The sequence below is a fragment of the Pseudophryne corroboree genome, chromosome 11 (genome assembly GCF_028390025.1).
Source record: "Pseudophryne corroboree isolate aPseCor3 chromosome 11, aPseCor3.hap2, whole genome shotgun sequence".
Taxonomy (NCBI): Eukaryota; Metazoa; Chordata; class Amphibia; order Anura; family Myobatrachidae; genus Pseudophryne; species Pseudophryne corroboree.
In genome coordinates this window covers 281,945,480-281,970,639 of record NC_086454.1, presented here as the reverse complement: position 1 = coordinate 281,970,639, position 25,160 = coordinate 281,945,480, and the positions used below count along the sequence as shown (strand labels likewise).

The 25,160-nt window shown below is 47.4% G+C and overlaps 1 non-coding gene across 1 annotated transcript; it reads right to left on the bottom strand.

The window, feature by feature from the left end:
• Positions 1-21,192: 21,192 nt before the first annotated feature.
• LOC134971109 (U8 small nucleolar RNA) lies at positions 21,193-21,321 on the bottom strand. The gene has a single exon (XR_010190238.1). It is a non-coding gene; the product is annotated as a U8 small nucleolar RNA (small nucleolar RNA).
• Positions 21,322-25,160: the final 3,839 nt, after the last annotated feature.

The window sequence follows — 25,160 nt, the reverse complement described above, 5'->3', positions numbered from 1 at the left end:
TTATGCACTCCATAATGACTGCCATATTGTGCCAACTCATCTTCAGATTGGCCACATAGCTTTAAGCTCTTTTGCCTGTCACAGCCACTTCATATTTTCTGGTGGTATTTAAGCAGTTTCCAAAACCGCCGCTTGTTAAATATAGTATGGTGGTTTCTATTCTTACATGCAAGGACAGACTGGGGTCGTGAAGCAACCCTGGCACGTCACTGTGCGTGCTCCACAGGCATGGGGGCACAGCTACTGCTCATGGTGGCATGCCACAAGTCAGGGGAGCCAGGCCTCGTGGCATGTCCTGTATACCTAAAAAGATGTAGGTGAGAGTCTTCCTGGCGCTTCGTTTGGTACAGTGGCTGCATCTTATTTACACAAAAAATATTTATTCCGAAAGTCCAATTTAGAACATAGAGACAAAGTAATGTGAAAAAGATGGTGCTACTGTGCCTATGTAGATGAAGATATAGTGGATGGTAGGAAAAAATGTAAAGTTGATACTTATCCTAAATAAATTAGGACAACTGGGACTTCTTGGTCAAAACATGTATCCTCTCTTTGTGATGTCACACAGTGAGCTCATAGGTACATGGAAAACATAATAACAATAATGTGTAGAAAAATTTCAATGAATTGTTGGATATTAAAAAATATAAATAATATGGGATTATGTGTGGTATTCCTTATGAACGTGATAATCTTTTTTTTTTACATATTTAGAGGTGGCGTACCTCACTTACACAATATAGTGTATTATAACTCTTATAACGGTTTCTTTATCTCTTGACCCCACAAGTGACAACGTATGTAAGTATTCTAAAAACAGTATACCTCACTTACATAGTGAGGAGTGGTGTAACACACATCAAGGTTTCTTTTCTTAAGGTGCGTCTCGAGATTATTCCTTTTATGAAATTTATATATGATTATGTGTAACACTCCTTATGGAGGTGGAGAATCTTTTTCCTGACGGATTAGAGGTGGCGTACCTCACTTACACAATATATTGTGTTATAACTCTTATAACAGTTTCTTTGTTTCTTTGTCTTTTGACCCCACAAATGATAAGATTTATTGGTGATCCTAGGAACAGCATACCTCACTTACATAGTGAGAAACGGTATAATACACATCAAGGTATCTTTATCATAAGGTGCGTCTCAAGCGTACCATTACTCACAGCAAATATAGCGTGACTTCACATATCATGGTTTCTTTGCTTCTGGTAAACGTGTACGAAGATGTCTCAAAAAAGGCGGTTTATTTTACAAATGGTTAAAATAATACATTAAAATTACAAATGAACAAAAGCCTTGGACAGGAGGGGAGGGGGTGTGAGGTCCCAACAAGGTAGACTGTATGTTTTGAAAGAGCTGAGGTCCGGTATCTGGGCTCAAATATCCAATTAAAAATTTTTTAATTCTTGCCTTGTTCTGAGAACACACATCCGCCTCACCTGTGCAAATGCCTCCTTTGGCCAATGCGTTTCGAGTCTAAGGTGACTCTTTTTCAAGGCATAAGAGCATCCAGTGTATGATCCTTTATTTATTGTTCAAAAGGAGCTTCTAAAAATGGCGTCACTTCCGGTTCCTGTTGTCCACATGGAGCTGACTGTAATGTCTGCAACACTCTTCACACTTCTGCAACTCACAGCTTACCAGCTAATTACAGGACCAGTCAGGCCTTCCCTGTATACCGGCTGGAGGGCGGGTGGCCGATCAGAGAGCCGGGAGGTTGCGCTGCTTGTCCAGTCCTGCTCTCTGTGTGGCCAGTTTTGTGACAAATTTGGATTCACTGTAGTAATTCTGCCCGTTTCAAAGTCACAGGAAAAATACCAAAAAAACATGGTTTGGACCAGTGGTTCTCAAACTCATTCTTCAAGAACCCCCAACAACTCACGTTTTCCAGATCTCCTCACAGAATCATAACAATTAGCTGCACGTGTGGCTTTTTTAAAATGTGTCAGTGAGTAATTAATACACCTGTGCACCTCTGGGTGATCTGGAAAATGTGAACTGTTGGGGGGCTTGGAAGACTGAGTTTGGGAACCACTGTTTTGGACAAACCAGCTTTTAATAAATCTCCACCATAGTCATTTTATTCTGTGAAATGCAAGTTTACAAACACATTGCAAAGATTTTATCTTCATACTTTTGCACTTCTACTAAATAGCACTTCTGTTCCTACATGGAATTCAATTCATGCAGTTGCTGCAACTTTGCTGAACTTAATTAATTGCGAGACATGCAGAAAATCTTTCTTTTTTTAAGATTCCTCCAATGCCCTCCTGACATCATGACACATCTGCTGTCACATACAATCCTGTGCTCACTAACATCAAATAGATATACTGTATGTACAGGTCAAATACAAAATCAGTACACTTACCTCCTGATCTACACTGGGCCAGAATCAGATATGTGCAGATCTGAAAACAATCAGGTTTGAGTACATCTCTGAAGATTTCAGATCTGCTCATGTGCAGGATATGGTCTGTGCATGTGCAGATCACTCTCTGTGACAACGGTCGCAGTACCCCCTATTTGGGGGGCACAGAAAGGGCAGCGACGGCCAAAGTTTCAGGAAATGGGGGGGGTGTTGCAACCAGTGGCTGTATCCTCGGGCACAGCTTCACTGGCACCGGCTGCATGAAAAGACCTGCCATCCCGAGTAACCTGGGGGTTACCAACATTTAGTTAAAAGATAGTACTATAGCGGAAAATCAATACAGGCGCTTTAGTATATAAAACCACACTATTAGTAATTAATAAAGTGCTGCTCTCAAAAGGTATTCTGTTATACCTAAAGTACCAAAATTAATTATAGACAACTCTAATAGAGAGCGCAAAAGTATATAATAATAATAATAATAATAATAATAAAAACAATTTATTATTCTACACAACATATATTTATATTTAATTAAACATGTATATCAGAGCTAGAGAGCCACAACCCAATCAAAAGAAATTTTAGATCATATGGTATATACCAGGCATGTCCAAACTGCGGCCCTCCAGCTGTTGTGAAACTACATATCCCAGCATGCCCTGACACAGTTTTGCTGTCAGAGAATGATAAAGCTGTGTCAGGGCATGCTGGGATGTGTAGTTTCTCAACAGCTGGAGGGCCGCAGTTTGGACATGCCTGGTATATACCATGTAGTTGATAAATAATATATTGCGATAGATATGTTAATAAGGTCCCTTTTAATTCCTGTGATTAAAAATCCAGTAATGTCCAAATGAAAAAAGAGTTCCTTAATGTCCAAGACAAGTATTAACCAGCTGAATCCCGGTTATTGCGTAAAGTGCCTATTGTGCTGTATATATAATGCCCATTCAATGGTGCCAGTATTGGTGCAATGATGCGCAGTATTTCACCAAAAGAAAAGTGCCTCCTACTTCTTTATCAATGTAATTATAACACCCCTCTGCCGTTGTTAGGGTATATTCTCACCATGCGTGTTGTTTCTATTGCCGTGTCCTATTGCACAAGGACGAAGCGGCTGCAGCGGCGGTGGATGTTTAACGTTGGTGCCGGGTCCTATCGCACAAAGGACCGGACGGCACTTGAAGAAGCGGCAGCAAGCCGGGCTGTAAATCACAATCCGTGAGGCGCACCTGTATCAGCGCTGGCAGTCTTTAATACAGCTGGATAAAGATGTCCTGGGTATATGGACAGGACATCTTTATCCAGCTGTATTAAAGACTACCAGCGCTGATACAGGTGCGCCTCACGGATTGTGATTTACAGCCCGGCTTGCTGCCGCTTCTTCAAGTGCCGTCCGGTCCTTGTGCGATAGGACCCGGCACCAACGTTAAACATCCACCGCCGCTGCAGCCGCTTCGTCCTTGTGCAATAGGACACGGCAATAGGAACAACACTCATGGTGAGAATATACCCTAACAACGGCAGAGGGGTGTTATAATTACATTGATAAAGATGTAGGAGGCACTTTTCTTTTGGTGAAATACTGCGCATCATTGCACCAATACTGGCACCATTAAATGGGCATTATATATACAGCACAATAGGCACTTTACGCAATAACCGGGATTCAGCTGGTTAATACTTGTCTTGGACATTAAGGAACTCTTTTTTTCATTTGGACATTACTGGATTTTTAATCACAGGAATTAAAAGGGACCTTATTAACATATCTATCGCAATATATTATTTATCAACTACATGGTATATTCCATATGATCTAAAATTTCTTTTGATTGGGTTGTGGCTCTCTAGCTCTGATGTATATGTTTAATTAAATAATAATATATGTTGTGTAGAATAATAAATTGTTTTTATTATTATTATTATTATATACTTTTGCGCTCTCTATTAGAGTTGTCTATAAATAATTTTGGTTACCCAAATTACCAATGTGATCTGATGTTACATCTTCAGATGCAACAGAGGTTCAGAGCAGCTGGAAGGAGGCATCGAAATACACAAGACACCTCCTGCGGTATTACATTAGCATATGTTATCACAGTCCGCTGTGCTACTGCGTTCATGCCCGAATCATAGGGGTCATTCCGACCCGTTCAAATGCAGCGCACACGCAATGCGCACGCGCGTCGTTGCCGTCGACAGGCAACGACTAGAAGAAAGTGATCGCTAGCGCGATCGCAAGAAGATTGACAGCGGGGAGGTGTTCCGGGGTGTCTACTCACCGTTTTCCATGCGTGGAGATCCGAACGCAGGCGTGTCCAGGCGTTTGGAGGGCGGATGTCTGACGTCAATCCCGGGACCTTCGTCGCTGGATCCATCGCACAGGGTAAGTAACTCTTACCCTGGTCGTTTTGCAGGATACTTTTTTAGCATAGCAGGGCTGCACAACCAATCGCAACCCTGCTATGCTACAATACACTCCCCCATAGGCGGCGTCTAGTTGATTGCACGAGCAGCAAAAAGTTGCAACGTGCGACCAACTTGGAATGACCCCCCATGCCCTCTGTGCTGTCTGTGTAGAAACAATACAGGAGAGACATTGCTAGGAGAAAAGTTAGTATATTTAGTGCACAATTACAGAGTTCGGTTATACAAAGAATGCCTAGAATGGCAGCAAGTAACTCTAAGGTGGTTATTCCGAGTTGTTCGCTCGCTAGCAGTTTTTAGCAGCCGTGCAAACGCTATGCCGCCTCCCACTGGGAGTGTATCTTAGCTTAGCAGAAGTGCGAACGAAAGGAACGCAGAGCGGTGACAACGTTTTTTTGTGCAGTTTTAGAGTAGCTCAATACCTACTCAGCGCTTGCGATCACTTCAGACTGTTCAGTTCCTGTTTTGACATCACAAACACGCCCTGCGTTCGCCCAGCCACGCCTGCGTTTTTCCTGGCACGCCTGCGTTTTTTCGAACACTCCCTGAAAACAGTCAGCTGACACCCAGAAACGCCCTTTTCATGTCAATCACTCTGCGGCCAGCAGTGCAACTGAAAAGCTTTGCTAGACCCTGTGTGAAATTACATAATTCGTTGCAATAGTACAATGCGCGTGCCGTTTTTTTGCCTCATCGCTGCACAGCGAACTAATGCAGCTAGCGATCAACTCGGAATAGCCACCTAAATGTGGGCTTTTGCCGTCCAGAGAATTAGAAAAAGGAAGCGGGCTGAATTGCAGAAAATCCTGGTATGAGCCTTTGCCCTCTTTCTTTCATCCCTGACGTCTGTGCTATTAGGGTAAGTGGAACTAGGACTCACAGATGACTCTCCCCTGTTCTGAGTAGTCACCGGCTCCAAAACGAACATTTTCAGATTTATGAAACAATTTTCCAGCAAGAGGGCCACAAAGAGACATTCATCTATGTATATTCAAATTTCTGCTTTTAATGGCAATCAGCAACAAAAAGTCATCAAGTGGAAAAGGCAGATGGGGAATTTTTGAAACAGTCTCACAGATGTCACTGGCAATAACAGCGACACAGAGTGATGATAAAGAAAAATCGAAAGAGTGTTATTTTTTTTTTATATGGGTCCTTTATCCCAAAGCAATAAGTTTTTCTTCTGTCTCGGGACTTTGTTGAGCCCAATTTCCCTTTAACAATGTGAACTTCAGGCTCGCGTTTTATCCCATGTTTGTTATTTGTGGAAATTATAGTGGCTATTATTTGGCGTTTGGGCAATTATTCATCTGCTACATAGCTGGGTAATGTCATATTCTTGTTGTTGATGGTGCAATTCAGGTATGTGCAGTGTATGTCACTGCACCTGGTCCCGAACTACATTACCCACAACTCTCAGTCATTCCATGTCTGAATGAGAATCATGGGAGATGTAGTGCAGAATCTGCAACAATTAGCAGAGGACATAAAGTAGCAGATGCAGTCTTATATTATTCACTCCAAAGACTTGTAGAAATAGTATCTATCTATCTATCTATCTATCTATCTATCTATCTATCTATCTATCTATCTATCTATCTATCTATCTATCTATCCTCATATGTGGGCAGTGAGTATGCAACGGTGAGGGCGCCTGCAGGGGTCACCTGACCTATTACCAGCTTTTTTTCTTTTTATTTATAAAAGACAGCTGGGATGATGCAGAGGATGAGGTGGGGTGACAGTGTATATACAGATATATACAAAAGGATATATACAGAGGATATACAAACAATTATAGTGCACATGACCTTCCCTGTTACTCTTCTTCTCCTAAAGCCTGCCAACCCAATTAACACAAGGGGTGTGGTTCTTCCTGTACATGCCGCACCTTCTGACCAACAGTATTCTCTGCTCCTCCGCCACCGGGGGCACTCTTCTGACCTGAGCGCATCTGCTGCTGCCTCATTGTTATGAGTAGACCTGCATGTTCTCAGCCAGCACTCCATACCCCAATGTTTGAGTCTCTGCCACTACCTTGCAAGAAAAAGGGTTTTGTGTCATCGCACTAGTTAATCAGTAGTTATTCGTAAACTAGAACCACTGGTACTAAAGAGTCACTCTGTAAGTGGCCGATTTATTACAATCTGGCGATGCGGATGTGAAGTGATAATATTGGTCCAATCCGCAATGCGTTTATTGATTACATCGCACTGAGGGTACTCGCTGCGCTCTCCTCCGAGATTCCGGCTGTCGGGATCCCGGCATCCGTCTCCTGACCGCCGGGATCCCGAGCACAGGTTTTACATACCGGACCCGTTACAACAGTTGCACTATTTGAACCCCAGGATCTGTTTGCAGATTATTAATCTGATTTATAAGATTCTCTTTGAGATTTTATTTTATGTGTTGGATATTTTATATGGAACTTAATAAATATTGTTTATATTTAAGAAGTGCACCAACAAAAAAAGTTTATTTTTCTTCTTGTGTGAATATATTTCCCTAACTCTAAGGGAGCACCGAAAGCTATAATATCTCTATAGAATCTCATACACGCTCTATCGGCTGATGCATTCCACACTTCATTCACACAATACTTAACCTAAAATAACTTCCATGACCAGATTGGAGAGCTTGCACAGGCGCACCTGCACCCCCAATTTCTCTGCAGCTTCAAGGACTGATGTATCGGCTGCAGCACTAGAAGCACAATAGAGCTGGCAGAAATTCTTCCCATTGGAAGCCGTATCTGCTAATCACAGTCCTGCATGTGATTAGCAGATAGTGCTTCCAATAGGAAGAATCTGCAATCAAAGGGCACACTATTGGAGGCGGATTTTTAGTGGGTGTGCTGCAGCCCTGCAGCCACTAGGTAAAATTTGCCACTGGAAACCAATCAACTGCTGACAGCTCCACCGATATTACTTCCTGTCATGATGTCACAGGTCTACCTGTTCCAGCTGAGCACTGCGTCCATGGGTCAGTGTGTGTGTGTGTGTGTGTGTGTGTGTGTGTGTGTGTATACCAAACAATTTATGACGGCAAGTAGACAGGGTGGTTTTATCTGTGTGTGTATATATAAAGATTCCAATATGATCCAGATGGGGCTCAGCACTATGCATCCTCATTTAACAGCTGCCAGATGGAAATGAAAAGATTCTAAAGAATATGTGAAGGGCTACAAGGAAATGAAAAGCAGAATTGAGAAGATAAAGATGAATAACACTGGCTGGAGGTCACATAGTCATTTGTATCACACGCTACATCATAACATTCCATCTGCGCCAAAAATGCATGATATCTGTGTGATGCAATTAGATTACTCTCTATGCAGCATTACTGAGGGCCAGGGAGAGTTTTGTATCTGTTTGGGACATATTCATCATGAAAAAAATGTGAACTGAGAACTTTCGGTTTTCAATTCTCACCCTTCTCAGTCACATTTTTTTCAATATTCATCATTCCTGTCTACTAAATTTATCACTTCTGAAAAAACTGCTCCTTTTGTGGAGACAGTTTTTCGGAAAGTGAAATCTGACTCTTTATTTGGCCAGTCTGCCCGCTGCAGCCACAATATCCCTTCCCCCCCCCGCAGCATGTTATTGCCCGGCTGCCCGTATGCTCACTGTAGCAGCAGCCCCCGGCCGTACACACTCACCCACCGGCATGTTAATGCCGAGTCTGCCCAGCTGCTCATTGTAGCGGCGGCCCCCACGGACACCCCCCCGGCATGTTACTGCCTGTGCTGCCCTGCTGCTCAGCAAGCACCCCAGGACAGCACCTTATTGCTTGCCGGAACCGGAACTTAAGGGTCAGGGCAGCCTCCCCCCCGCATGTACAGCGGCAGCCCCTGCACTCCCTTTGCGACATGTAATTGCCGTGGCTGGGGTTACTGCAACAGCGCCTCCCCCCCCACGCAATAGTTGCAGCCATGTTTGCACAATGTATTACCTATGGATCGCAGTAGCACACATGATGAGGATGGATACATCTGTATACAGTAATCATTGGCATATTTATAATGGGGTAGGGTGCACACCCTGCGCCCAAATAATTTTACTCACCTCCATGAGTCACACGCAGAGCTGGATTAAGGCTTTGGGGGGCCCGGGGCATTTAAGACTGGGGGGCCCTCATTCAGATGTGGACGGAGTAGCTATCGCTGCTGCTTACATAAAAGCAGCAGCGACAGCACTAATGTGGTAATGCAGCAGTAGGCATCATGCCTTCAGCTGCATTACTGATACAAACTATGTCCAAGGATGGGGATTTAGTTGGTCACAATACTGACGGCTACATCCCGAACCCCCTAAATCCCGACAAGCATTGGCTGGCTGCGTGACCCAAGGGGTTGCGCAAGCCGGCCAACACAATACCTACCAAGAGGCCAGGAAATATCGGTCCTCTGACAGAGAGCCTGGCCTACTGTGTCCCCGGAGACTCGCCTCTGTTTGGAGAAATGGAGGCCGTCGCTGTCCCCAAATGGCATCAGACTGTCAATCACTGACAGTCTGATGCCGCCTTATGTCTGTCGCCACAGACCCGTACTGCGCACATGCAGTACGGGTCTGGTCCATGCACAAAGTACTGAACATCGGTACTTTGCTGCATGAGCCGTTACTCATCCACATCTCAATAAGAGCCATGGTGCGCAAGCCTTCTGTGTGTACATAAACAGGGAGCATGGACACACGTCACGCAAAAATTTCACATCACGCAGGGGGCATGCACATCACTTCCCCAGCTGCTGTGCTGCCCCCAGCATTATTCACACAGCAGGTGGGAGCGTTCCATCTGTACCTTTTCTCCAGCCCACACGTGGGACAGTACCCGAAAAACAGGACGGTCCCACTAAAACGTGATGGTTGGCAGGAAATGCATGTGTTCATACTCACATACACACACACACACACACACACACACACACACACACACACACACACAATAAAGAAATAAATGTATATATATATATATATATATATGCATATACATACACACATACATATATACAGTATATTTATATATATATATATATATATATATATAAAAACACACAAAAGCATACATACAGTCTCACACGTATACACATTACACATGCATATATACTGTTACACACTGACAGTTACACACTTATACACATACATTCACACAGTCACACATTCACAAACATAGTCACACACTTATACACATATATACATTTGTCACACACAGTCAGAAACATATACACCTACCACAAACAATCACACACTTATACACATATTATACATATACTGTAGAATGCTCCTCTCCTCCCTCTTACCTCACTATCACACACTGCATGGGTGGGCTGTGGGCACCTGTCTGTAGCTGCTCCTACTGCCTTCTCTCCTCCCTCCTCTCACATGCTGCCTGCAGTGAAACTGAAAGCAGTGCCGTGTAGCCCCGCCCCCCGGCTCGGATTCCACCCCTCTGCCCTCTCCCTCTTCTTTTTTTGGAATTTATGCAGCTTGCGGTGCACTTTGCACTGCAGCTGCACACTGAACTGTGGGGCCCCTAGCAGCAGGGGGGCCCAGGGTAATGTACCCCTTGTGACCCCCCTTAATCCGGCTCTAGTCACACGTAGGCACTGCAGCAGCAGTAGAAATCACCGGGAAACAGGTTGTGTGTCACACACAGGCCCCTGAGCCCAGGGGGGCCTGCACCATACACCCTGCACCCATATAATTGTACATACCACTCCAGAGTCCCATGTTGGCGAGCATTTCAGACAAAAATCACAGGAAAGATGGTGCTACAAAGCATTTTCCCAGAGATTTGCCCATGCGCAATAGAGATGTCTTAAGGATCAGGAAAATGCCATGTTCCCGGAGACCTGCATATGCACGGTAGTCTCTGGCACAAAGCCAGAGTCTATTATTCTGTCAGAGATGAGGGAGCCAACATGAAGCCTGAACACGAGTCCTTTCCTCTCTTCATTTTCTCATTTTCCTGCAGATTTGCACAGTAAAGAAGAGACATGTGCAGGTGCAGTAGTCTGTGGCACAATACCAGAGTCTACCGCAGAGAGGAGGGACCCCACACCGAGCCTGCATACAGCCTCCTCCTCACTTAATTCACGCCTGACAGTAAAGTGTTACACATACTTGCCTACCCTCCCGGAATGGCTGGGAGGCTCCCGAAAATCGGGTGACCCTCCCGGCCCCCCGGAAAGGTGGGCAAGCCTCCCGCATTCCCCCTCGGCCGCCCGCAGCAGTGAACAAGTAGGCGGGTCGAGGGGGTCCGATGACGCGATTCTGAATCGCGTCATCGTAGCTCCGCCCCCGCTATGCAGCGCCTCGTTTCTCGGCACAGCACAGCGGATGTGGAGTCACGATGATGCGACCCTGATGCAACGCCCCCGGACCGCCCATCCTGCTGCCGGCCACGCCCCCGAGCCACCCGTCCTGCTGCCGGCCACGCCCCCATTCACCTACAACGCTGCCTCCTCCCGGAGGAGGAGGCAGCAAAGTAGGTAAGCCTGGTGTTACAAAAGAAGAAAGGTATTTTTGTGATGTTTTGGAATTCATTTAATTTTCAAATTGTAGTATGCGACTACTCTCAGTGTAGGGGTGGTAACGGGGAGTGGCTGGATAAACGCAGGCGTGTCATGGCCGTGCAGACGGTGTATACACCTCCTACTGCATTTGCATTGCTATGGATTTGACTTGACCGGCTGTGAGCAGCTTTGCAATTGCACTACATGCTGAATTAGGCCCTGTGGGCTTTATTCAAGTTGGATTGCCATTGAGACAGAAATTGCAATCATCTCAAAACTGCTACTGCTGAAAATCACATGTGAATATCCGCCCTGAATGGTAAAAGACGCCCACCGATGCGATCACAAATCTGCAGAATTGCAATACAGTTGCAGAAACCGAGTTCCATCGACAGTTACAGTTGACCCAGAGCTAATCAAAATAATGAGAATGCAATTGCACCAGCGCCATGTTTTTAATTGCAAGCAATTGCAACTGCATCAGGTACGCACCCAGAAAATGGCTAGCAAGCAATTGCAACTGCATCAGGTACACACCCAGAAAATGGCTAGCAAGCAATTGCAACTGCATCAGGTACACACCCAGAAAATGGCTAGCAAGCAATTGCAACTGCATCAGGTACGCACCCAGAAAATGGCTAGCAAGCAATTGCAACTGCATCAGGTACGCACCCAGAAAATGGCTAGCAAGCAATTGCAACTGCATCAGGTACGCACCCAGAAAATGGCTAGCAAGCAATTGCAACTGCATCAGGTACGCACCCAGAAAATGGCTAGCAAGCAATTGCAACTGCATCAGGTACGCACCCAGAAAATGGCTAGCAAGCAATTGCAACTGCATCAGGTACGCACCCAGAAAATGGCTAGCAAGCAATTGCAACTGCATCAGGTACACACCCAGAAAATGGCTAGCAAGCAATTGCAACTGCATCAGGTACACACCCAGAAAATGGCTAGCAAGCAATTGCAACTGCATCAGGTACGCACCCAGAAAATGGCTAGCAAGCAATTGCAACTGCATCAGGTACGCACCCAGAAAATGGCTAGCAAGCAATTGCAACTGCATCAGGTACGCACTCAGAAAATGGCTATGACCTGCCTGCATTTTTCAAACCACTCCCCACAAACGCCATGTTAACACTCACAAAAGGTCACTTCCTGTTAATCAAATTGCGATAGCATTTCACTGAAGCTGAGAACGCTTTTTGATCTTCGCGCATGAGCAATGCGTTCGCAGCACATGTGCAGTCTGACGATAATCGCCTGCTTTGTAATTTAGCGATCCATGCTGTGCGGTGCGCGATGACGTCATCATGCGCGGTGCACGATGACGTCATCGCGCACCGCACAGCATTGTGGGACCGGCACATAGATGCTCGGGGTCAAAATTGACTTCTAGTGTCTATGCTGTGCTATGGGAGAGACGTCTTAGGGGTATATGCAATTCACGGCGAATCGCGGCAAATTATCGCCGTTTTTAAATTCGACACAATTCGACAGGTGAATTCCGGCAGGTGGCTGCCGGAATTCACCATATTCAATGCAAAACGGATTCGACAGTCCCGCGGGCGAAAATCGGCCGATTTGGCGGATTTTGCCGCGATTTTAAAAAACGGGAAAAAACGGGAAAAAAACGGAAAAAAAAATGGCGTGGGGTCCCCCCTCCAAAGCATAACCAGCCTCGGGCTCTTCGAGCTGGTCCTGGTTCTAAAAATGCGGGGAAAAATTGGGCAGGGATCCCCCGTATTTTTAAAACCAGCACCGGGCTCTGCGCCTGGTGCTGGTGCCAAAAATACGGGGGACAAAAAGAGTAGGGGTCCCCCGTATTTTTAACACCAGCATCGGGCTCCACTAGCTGGACAGATAATGCCACAGCCGGGGGTCACTTTTATGCCGTGCCCTGCGGCCGTGGCATTAACTACCCAACTAGTCACCCCTGGCCGGGGTACCCTGGGGGAGTGGGGACCCCTACAATCAAGGGGTCCCCCCCCCCAGCCACCCAAGGGCCAGGGGTGAAGCCCGAGGCTGCCCCCCCCCCCATCCAATGGGCTGCGGATGGGGGGGCTGATAGCCTTTTGGGATAATAAAAAGATATTGTTTTTTCCAGTAGTACTACAAGTCCCAGCAAGCCTCCCCCGCAAGCTGGTACTTGGAGAACCACAAGTACCAGCATGCGGGAGAAAAACGGGCCCGCTGGTACCTGTAGTACTACTGGGAAAAAAATACCCAAATAAAAACAGTACACAGACACCTTGATAGTAAAACTTTATTACACATTACCGACACACACATACTTACCTATGTTGACACGCCGACTGCCACGGTCTCCGACGATCCGAGGGTACCTGTGAAAAAATTATACTCACCTTCCAGCGTCCAGAGGTACATCCACGTCCAGAGATACATCCACGTACTTGTTAAAAAAACAAACCGAACACCCGCTCCATGCCGTACTGAAAGGGGTCCCATGCTTTCACATCAGACCCCTTTCTCCCGAATGCCGGGACATCACGTGACTCCTGTCACTGAAGTCCCTTCAGCCAATCAGGAAGCGCTTCTTCCGTGGCGCTCACCTGATTGGCTGTGCGCTGTCTGTGCTGTGACAGCGCATCGCAAAGCCGCTCCATTAGTTTCAATAGTGGGAACTTTGCCGTCAGCGGTGGGGTTACCCGCGGTCAGCCGCTGACCGGCGGGTGACCTCACCGCTAGCCGCTAAGTTCCCACCATTGAATATAATGGACGGGGCTGTGCGATGCGCTGTCTGAGTTCAGACAGCGCACAGCCAATCAGGTGAGCGCAACAAAGTTGCGCTTCCTGATTGGCTTTAGAGACCTTTCTGTGACAACTGTCACTGACAGGTCTCATTCGTGGAAAGGGGTCTCATGTGTCAGCATGGGACCCCTTTCAGTCCGGTGGCCCGTGTGTTCGTTTTCTTTTTTTGCCAAGTACGTGGATGTATCTCTGGACCATGGCTGAGGTGAGTATATTGATCTTTTATTTTCAGGTATCCGTGGATTCTACATGGAGAAGAGGACCGATGTCGGCGTGTGAACTTAGGTAAGTATGTGTGTGTCGACGTATGAAATAAAGTTTTACTGTCACGGTGTGTGTGTCCTGTTTTTATTTGGGTATTTTTTTTTCAGTAGTACTACAGGTACCAGCGGGCCCGTTTTTCTCCCGCATGCTGGTACTTGTGGTTCTCCAAGTACCAGCTTGCGGGGGAGGCTTGCTGGGACTTGTAGTACTGCTGGAAAAAACAATATTCTTTTCATTATCAAAAAAGGCTATCAGCCCCCCCATCCGCAGCCCATTGGATGGGGGGGGACAGCCTCGGGCTTCACCCCTGGCCCTTGGGTGGCTGGGGGGGGACCCCTTGATTGAAGGGGTCCCCACTCCCCCAGGGTACCCCGGCCAGGGGTGACTAGTTGGATATTTAATGCCACGGCCGCAGGGCACGGCATAAAAGTGACCCCCGGCTGTGGCATTATCTGTCCAGCTAGTGGAGCCCGATGCTGGTGTGAAAAATACGGGGGACCCCTGCTCGTTTTGTCCCCCGTATTTTTTGCACCAGCACCAGGCGCAGAGCCCGGTGCTGGTTTAAAAATACGGGGGATCCCCTGTCAATTTTTTCCCCGCATTTTTAGAACCAGGACCAGCTCGAAGAGCCCGAGGCTGGTTATGCTTTGGAGGGGGGACCCCACGCCATTTTTTTTAAGGATTTTACCGTTCCAGCAATAAAAAAAAAATAAAAAAAAAATAATATTTTAAAAAATATATAAATAATATTTGTGCCTCCAAAAAAAAAAAAAAAAAGTACCTAATCCCTTCTAATATAAATAGATATGCTATTCCTAAAAAAAAAAAACACCCAAAAAAACATGTTTAAATTTTTTTTTATTGTTTTCACCCTCCAAAGTGTGGCGGATTGAAAATGACGAATTTGCTGTCTAAAAGCACTGCTGTCGAATTTTCAAACTTGAATTGAATACGCTTTTGTCGAATTGCAGCACTTGTATCATTGCAGAAAAGTCGAATTTGCAAAAATTCGAATTTCAAAAAGTCGAATTTTGAAAGTCCGTTTTTTGGTCGGAAAGCACTGAATTGCATTGGCGAATTTTTTTTTGGGCGAAAATGACCCGAAATTCGACAATTTCGGGAATTCGACCGCAATTGCATATACCCCATAATGTCTCTCCCATAGATCAGAGGAGTGGCACCGGCGGGCGGAGACCAAGGTCAGCAGCGGTCAGGGAATCAGGAGCGGGGATGGTGAGTATTAATTAATTTATTTATTATTTATTTTTTGTAAGCGGCATAAACTAGAAGGCACAAATGGGGGCACAACTCTACTGGGGGCACAAACAGAGGCACAACTCTACAGGGGGCATACCTGAGCATGCCCCTTTATGAAGCCACACCCCTATTTTCGCCCAGCAGTGACAGCACAGCACCGGGGGGCACCACCAGTAGCGGATCTTGCCACGGAGGCGGCGCCCTCTGGATGGCGGTGGCACCCCGGGCAAAAATCCTGTGTGCCTGTAGAAGGTCTGCTACTGATCACTAGCTTTCCCTCTTTTGAAGCAGTGGAACCAGGCAGCCAGAATGCGAGCAAGACAGTATGCAGTGCAGGCAGAGACACAGGAGTATCAGATTTCATGAGCTACTGTATAACCTGTTATCTAATGAGGGTCTAGAGCAGGGATGGGGAACTTTCGGCCCTCCTGCTGTTGTTGAACTACACATCTCAGCATGCCCTGCAACAGTTTTAGCATGACCAAATAGCAAAACTGTAGCAAGGCATGCTGGTATGTGTAGTTCAACAACAGCTGGAGGGCCAAATGTTCCCCACCCCTGGTCTAGAGAGAGACACAGACACTTCTAAATCCTGTCCCAGTGAGTAAGTAGTACACTTTCTATCTCTGCATGCAGCTCGTAAGCCCTGACGGCGCCTCCCGCTGCCCTAGTCTGCAGTGGCCGAAGCCGGCCCATGAGCCAATCAGAGCTCGCAGACTGGCAGCCAATCAGGAGTCTTAGCTGCCGGTCCGCGAACACTGATTGGCTCACGGACCGGCGCCTAATTAGAGAGAATCAACGCCACCGGAGAGTGGAGACTGAGGGGCAGGAGAGGCGCTCGCTGCGCTCTCCTCCCCTCACAAGCAGCAGACTGAGCAGAGCAGCAGCACGGTGGTGAGCAGCACTTGGGGGTGCGCAGTGTGGGGACATGTGTATCTTACATTGGGGGCATATCTGGCACTGGGGAGACATGTATCTGGCACTGGGGGCATATCTGGTACTGGGGGGACGTGTATCTGGCACTGGGGGCATATCTGTAGTAACTGGGGGGACATGTGTTTCTGGCACTGGAGGCATATCTGGCACTGGGGGGACATGTGTTTCTGGCACTGGGGGCATATCTGGCACTGGGGGGACATGTGTTTCTGGCACTGGGGGCATATCTGGCACTGGGGGGGACATGTGTTTCTGGCACTGGAGGCATATCTGGCACTGGGGGGGACATGTGTTTCTGGCACTGGGGGCATATCTGGCACTGGGGGGACATGTTTTTCTGGCACTGGGGGCATATCTGGCACTGGGGGGACATGTTTTTCTGGCACTGGAGGCATATCTGGCACTGGGGGGGACATGTTTTTCTGGCACTGGAGGCATATCTGGCACTGGGGGGGACATGTGTTTCTGGCACTGGGGGCATATCTGGCACTGGGGGGACATGTTTTTCTGGCAGAGGGGCATATCTGGCACTGGGGGGACGTGTAGCTGGCAGTGGGGGCATATCTGGCACTGGGGAGATGTGTAGCTGACATTGGGGGCATATTTGGCACTGGGGGCATATCTGGCACTGGGGGGACATGTGTATCTGGCACTGGGGGATGTGTATCTGGCAGTGGGGGCATATTTGGCAATGGGGGCATATCTGGCAGTGGGGAGACATGTAGCTAGCAGTGGGGGTATATCTGGCACTGGGGGCATATCTGGCACTGGGGGGAAATGTGTATCTGGCACTGGCAGGGACGGATCTAGACTTTTCTTTTAGGGGGGGGCGGTTTATTTATTCCTGACTCCTCCTCTACACTCATTACTCCTCCCACTTTCCATCCCAACTGTCCATTAATGCTCTAAAGAGCATATAAAGCATTGCCAGGCTGCACATGTACTTCTTATGTAGCACACACAAACCGGACACATGTAACTACTAACACACCAATGGGCAGCACACACTGCCCAAGGTGGGGGGGATGGCATGTGATGATTGCAGATGGGGCTAGGGGCCCCTGGGGACACGGAGGATGTGGAGGGATGTCAGTGCAGCCACACACCATCACCTGGCAGCAGCCCCCACCTCTGGCGGCCCCAGCAGCGCAGAGAGCAAGCACGACCCCCGTCCATGCCTGTGGGGCTGGCATTGCTGCAGCGTGCCATGTATCGGTGCGGGTAGCCGGATGCTGGGGAGGGGGATGCTGCCGCTATGAAGGATCAAGATGAGAAATGCTGGGCTGTGCTGGTTGCTACAGGCGCTGACTGCGGGGGAGTCAACGGAGGAAGATGAGCAATGCTGCACTGGATCGCTGCCACCCAGTGTGGCTTACACCCATCTCCCGCGGTGACCGGACCCATAATGGAGGAGCCGCCAGCGCACAGACCCTGTCTGAACAGCACCAGCAGAGGCGGGAACTGCTCATCCACCTTGTTCTCTCCACTGTGCGCCAAAGACAGCTTGCCCCACTACCTTGGGATCTTCCTCATGCCACTGCAGGACCTGGTCGCTGTGGCTGGCAATGTGGTCAACGTCACCATCATGTAAGTGGGCGTGGCTATGACTGTTAGGGGGGGCGTTCGCCCCGTTCGCCCCCTTCCCCCCCCCCCCCTGGATCCGGCACTGGGGGCATATCTGGCACTGGGGAGATGTGTATCTGGCAGTGGGGGCAGATCTGGCACTATGGGGACATATATGTATCTGGCACTGTGGGGGTATATATGTATCTGGCACTGTGGGGGCATATATGTATCTGGCACTGTGGGGATATGTATTTGGCACTGTGGAGGCACCCATCTTTTGTTGTTTTTATATGTATGTGGCACTGTAGAGGGGCTTTATTTGTATGTGGCACTGTACAACATGACTAAAAATGAGGTTATGAAACAAGGTCATACTCCTACAAACGTCAAACCGAAAGGTGTGCGCATAAAAATGGGGTGTGGCTTTGTGACAACTATGCCACGCCCCCATTTTTGCTCACGCGCCTTCGGCCCGCGCATGATATGGCTCTTGACCTTGACTACAGATCTTTTCTGGCTCTTTGCCACTGACTGGTTGGCCACCCCTGCACTACACAGCTCTGCTGAAGCCGCGGCCGCACTGACAAATTTATAATAAAGTATCTTTGGGATAATTTACACCAGGCCTAATTTTTTTTTATTAATAAATATTTTTTAAACAAAAACCTCCATTTAAGATGGCGCGATTACTTATGGGCCAGTGATCTGGACTTGCCCACCAGGCTAAAAGTTGGCAGCCAGCCCCTGACTTTACTGATACATGATTTATAGTTTTAACGAACAAATTGGTGAAATTCCCACAAACATATAGGCATCTCTCCTTTTAGGAGGTAAGCGCAGTGAGATATACCAATATTTCCACTTGCAAATCGAGAGGGAGTGTGGGTCCCCCTCACTGTCTCTCACAGCAGCTACTTCTGGGACTTGGTGATTAAGCTCTACCCTCAATCAGGGCCGGTTCTAGCCCTTGTGGCACCCCGGGCGAAAATAAGGCCTTGGCTTCATAAAGGGGCATGGCCAGTTATGCCCCCTATAAAGTTGTGCCCCCATTTGTGCCCCCAGTAGAGTTGTGTCCCCCGTTTGTGCCCCCAGTAGAATTGTGCCACTTACAATAAAATAAAAATAAATAAATTATTATTCACCCTCCCCGCTCCTGATTCCCGACCACTGCTGACCTCCGTCTCCGGCCGCCGGCGCCGCTCCTCGGATCTATGGGAGAGACATCATGACGTCTCTCCCATAGCACAGAATAGACACTAGAGGTCAATTATGACCCCTAGCGTCTATGTGCCAGTCCCACAATGCCGTGTGGTGCATGATGACGTCATCGCGTACCACACAGCAGTGACAGCAGAGCACCGCATAGCACCGGGGGGGCACCACCAGTAGCAGATCTCGCCGTGGCGGCGCTCCGGGCAAAAATCCTGTGTGCCCGTAGCAAGATCCGTTACTGCCTTCAATCAAACTGTCCTATAAAATGCTCTCTACCTGGATTTCTTTCTTAAATTATGATTGCAATCATCTGTGTTGAAACTAGAGCTGTGCGGCGGGCGCTTTTCGTGTTTTGTGTTTTGCTTTTGTATCTGGATGCCCGCTTGTGTTTTGGATCTTGATTGGTTTTGCCAAAACCACCCTTTCAGTATTTGTTTTTGGTTTTGGATCTGGATGATTTAAAAAAACAAACATAAAAACAGCTAAAATCACAGAATTTGGGAGTAATTTTGATCCTAAGTTATTATTAACCTCAATAACATTAATTTCCACTCATTTCCAGTCTATTCTGAACATCCCACACCTCACAATATTGTTTTAAGGCCAAAAGCTTGCACTGACACAAGTGGGCGGCATAAACACCTGGCCCATCTAGGAGTGGCACTGCAGCGACAGACAGGATGGAAGTTTAAAAACTAGGCCCCAAAGAGCGCATAATGCAAAGAAGAAAAAGAGGTGCAATGAGGTAGCTGGATGACTAAGCTAAGCGACACAAGTGGGTGGCACAAACACCTGGCCCATCTAGAAGTGGCACTGCAGTGGCAGACAGGTTGGCACTTTTAAAAAGTAGGCCCCAAACAGCACATCATGAAAAATAGGATTTTAGTACCTACCGGTAAATCCTTTTCTCCTAGTCCGTAGAGGATGCTGGGGACTCCAAAAGGACCATGGGGTATAGACGGATCCGCAGGAGCTTGGGCACACTACAAAGACTTAAACTGGGTGTGAACTGGCTCCTGCCTCTATGCCCCTCCTCCAGACCTCAGTTAGAAAACTGTGCCCAGGAGAGATGGACATTTCGAGGAAAGAATTTATAATTTAAACACAGTGAGTGTTATACCAGCTCACACCATGAACATACCGCAAGACATGACCTTCAGCAGAATACCAGCCCACGGTATGAAACCATACAGCCCTACACTGAGAGAATACGTAACACAACCTGTGTGCGAACCCAACCAATAGTAAGAAAACCACATGCCATAGCATGAACAACATCAGCGATAGCCTGACAGAGAAGAAACACCACAAAGTGTAACCAACCTCAATAATCCGCAGAAAAAGTATGCACTGGGACGGGCGCCCAGCATCCTCTACGGACTAGGAGAAAAGGATTTACCGGTAGGTACTAAAATCCTATTTTCTCTTACGTCCTAGAGGATGCTGGGGACTCCAAAAGGACCATGGGGTCTATATCAAAGCTCCAAAACGGGCGGGAGAGTGCGGACGACTCTGCAGCACCGAATGAGCAAACATGAGGTCCCCATGAGCCAGGGTATCAAACTTGTAGAGCATAGTAAAAGTGTTTGAAACCCCACCAAGTAACTGCTCGGCAAAGGTAACCCACCGAGACTCCTCGGGCCTCCGCCCAAGAAGAGCCCTTCTTCCCGGTAGGATGGGCCTCCCCCGACTTCGGTAACGGCAATCCAGCCGTAGCACTAGCACACCGAATCGCCTCACAGATCCAGCGTGTAACAGACTGCAGAGACGCAGGCGCCCCAAGCACGCTGGGTTCATACCGGACAAACATAGCCTCTGTTTCCCCAAACTGAGCCCAATTGGCGACATAATTCCTCAAAACCCTGACTACATCGAGAGACTTTGAATCAACCACTGCTGAAAATTCATATACTCAGCCTCCCCGATTTATCATGTCTGTTTTTCCATAAGAAGGAACAGGTAAGGAACAGCCTCACTGATGAACTTGACAAACACCTAAAACCCTCTTCGGCAGAACTACCATCCGAGTTCTCCCTTCTATCCACTTGGAAGAGCAAACAGGGTCTCTTGTGAGACCAAGCTGCTACTTCCGACAACCGCCTTGCGGTCGCCCAGAAGGTACTAACATGACCACTCTCCAATAGAGAATCTTTTAACACAACCTTTAATAAAAGGTTCCAATCAGTGAGAAACAAAAAACGCAACACCACGTCAAGATCCCACTGTGCCAATGGGTCACAAATGGAGGGTGGACGAGCAGTATTCCTTTCATGAAAGATTGAACTTCCAGAAAGGTGGCCAAATCTTTCCTTTTTTTTTTTAAGAAAATTTATGAGGCCAAAACTGCCATGAAACAGAGCCTAACATTAGGCTTGCATCCACGCCTGCTTGCAAGAAATGTAGAAAAACGACTCAGCTAAAAGTCTTCCGTAGGAGTCTTCGTAGATGCACACCAAGACACAGAGTTACCCCAAAAGCGGTGTCAAGGCTTCGCTGTAACTTCTTTTCTAGCCTGAAGAAGTGTGGATCCGACCTCAGTGGGAATACCCATTCGGACTAGGATATGACATTCAACCGCCACGCCGGCAAACGCAGCCACTGTAATTCCTGATACACGCCCGGAGCTTGCTGTAACAGTTCCTCCCGTAGAGGAGTCCAGGGATCTTCTATAAATAAATCTTGAAGAACTGGATACCAAGCCCTCCTTGGCTAGACCGGAACAATGAGGATCGCCGGAACCTCTGTTCTTCTTACGGTTATCTCCTTCAGCAGAGTGAACGCGGAGGAGACACCTAGACCTACTGAAAACACCCAAGGTGTCACGAGGGCGTCTACTGCTATAGCTTGAGTGTTCCTTAACCTGGAACCATATTCCTTAGGTCTCCCGTTGAGGCGAGACGCCACCATGCCCAATTGAGGCACTCCTCAAAGACTTGCCACTTCTGTGAAACTTCTTGAAGATGACAGCATGTTTCCCAGATGGAGAGCGCATCTGCAGAGGAAATCCATTTCTCCAACGGACATGTCCGGAACGAAGACTGCTACTATAACGTCTTCCAGTCTTTCCACCCAGCGGAAACTATTTCAGCTTTTGCCAGGGCTGCTTTGTTCCTTATTCCACCCTAGTGGCTTACCTACGCCACTGCTGTCAAGACGTCCGACAGAATTAACACGGGCAGATTACGAAGAATATGTGTGTTAAAATAACTCTTAATTCAAGAAAGTTATTGTATACAAGCTTCGCATCATGACCTTTTCCTCTGGAAATACTTCTCATGCAAGGACTGTTCCCCAGCCTCGAAGATCAGCATATATGGACACTAGGATCTAATCCTGGCTCCTGAACCGTCGTCCTCTAGGAGGTGAGAACTGAGCAGACCCCCCCAGAGCGATATCCTGGCCATTAGAAGTAAATTCCGGTGCATGTGCCGGTGAAAACCCGGACCATATCCCAGGTCCCCTAAACCACTCTGGCAATTGACCTGTACACCAAAAGAGCCTCTTATGCCGCATCCAACGTCTTCATCAACGGAACATATTGATGGATTGGCTCTGTAAATCTGATCCGACTCCAGATCCTCAGACCTCTGTCCACAGGAAACCACCGAACCGCAACCATTCAGTATCTACCCTGATACTACCTCCGACATCTGCGCCGTTGGGAACAACAGTCCTTCCCTGTGTCGAAGCACAGTCAGAGAGAAACAATGATTTCTTTACCTCGCCTCAATCAGGCGAACATCTCAGTACAGAATAACAATGGTTCTTACTGGGTTTTTTTGTTTTTTGTTTTTTTTTATAACCGGGACAGGAGGACGAGGCCCTGAACCTGACGCCCTCTGGTATGGCATCGCGTACTACCTCCCCTTCCAGAGGGAAATAGCTATATCCATTAGAAAATTAGTGAGGGAAAACATCTGTAACTCCAGAATGTCCCCTTCTGGATTCTATAAGTAATTCATCGGTCCTAGTTCATCCTTGGACTAACTGAAAATAGTAACTGAGTCGTCACCGGAGTGGGGTCCCGTCATATAGACACTGCGACATGTGGTGAATGCGGTAGAAATAGACACAACATCCTCTTCTCCGAACCTAACAAGGCCGGAGAACTCTTACCTTTTCACTTTCCACATGGTGAATAGAAAAGGAAAAAAGAACTGTATCGAACCGATTAAAATTACTGGATCCCATAAAGGAATGCGTCAACAACCGTTGTGGGAGACTCTAACGTCCAAAACTAGACTTACCAGCAGGATCCACCGAGATTGACTGAACTGAAGTATCGCCCCAAACAGCGGTACACCGTCCCAGGGAAAAAACTCCAGTAACTCTCGGAGTCAGCCTCAGCAATCCCCCGGTCACACATCCTGCATTCGTACGACAGCCTGCCGCAATGTTATAGAGAAGAACCAACATAAGGAAACTCCCCTCTCTCTTTCGGGTAAATCTATCTAAAGTCTTACCGAATCCAAACACTCTCTCATGTGCATGTAACGCAAATAAGCCCACAGTATAGAAATAAAATATCACTTAGCTTTCCTGTATACGATCCTTTGAGACAGGGCCCCGTGTCGACCAGGAGTTAACTTTCACAGTATTCTATCCGTGGCAGGAAAAGAATAAACCTTCGGACTCCTTGAGAGGATGTGAGACCAACTCGTCACGGCCGATCTAGAGCTTTATCAACAGAGCGACCAGCACATGAGAAAGAATACTTTACTTCAGTCGACATTAGAAATTATAATGTAATACACAAATACACACGTATCCCCTATACATATATATATAACATACATATAAGTGGATTGTCTCGAACCGTAGGGTCCTTAGTGACAGTATTGTGTACTGTATGTGTATGACCATGTGCTGACATGCCCCAGTTGTAGATCAGACAGGAAACCATATGGTCGACAGAAACCCTAGTATTTGTCGACAAACCGGGAGTAGTAACCAGGTAAAATAACCATCTGGCGACCCCGAGAGGTCCGAATAGAAAATACCTAAATAAACTTTCTAAGACTCTCCCACCTACTACCATATTAGTGCTTGAGTTACATTCCCAAGGAACCGTACCAAACATATATATACAAATACATATATATATATATATACTGACTTAAGGCAGTTACAGCCTGTTAAGTTACTCTCAGTAAAGACAGTTGGTGCCGACAGGGTCGCCCGCATACAACTGTGTCACCCAAATAGTGTTCCCTTTAGCCAAGTAACCAACTACCGACCTGCTGACACTGCATAAACTACTTCGAGGACCAATAGGCGTCAATGATGCCGACAGCGATCCCCCTTTAGTGACAGATTACTGAATCCTGTCGACATATGTCGACTAAAAAGGTATAGTGGGCATTCTGACCAGGGAAACCCAGGGTACATGGTATACTCCCATTTAACCACCTAAGTGTTATAATCTAAACACTGTGCCCCCATCACGATTGAACAATGGCGGGGACATGGAGGAAAATGGTGCTGAAAGAGTTGTGAGGGTAAAGCCCCGCCCCTTCTCGGCGCTTCAGCCCGCTAAAAATATACCTTCTCTTTCCCAGCGGGGGACCTTATACAGTGTCTACACACTGTATATAAGGTCCACACCGTTAAAACAGTATACATCATGCTGCCCAGGGCACCCCCCCTTGCGCCCTGCACACTCGTGAGCCTTCGGCGCGGGAGTAAGTGGCGCGCAGCGCTGCTTCATGCTGGCGGGGGACGGGACACGTACTACCCTAAGATATAGAGTTTACCCCCTGAACCAGTGTATAACATGCTGCCCAGGGCGCCCCCCCCTGCGCCCTGCACCCTCATGAGCCGT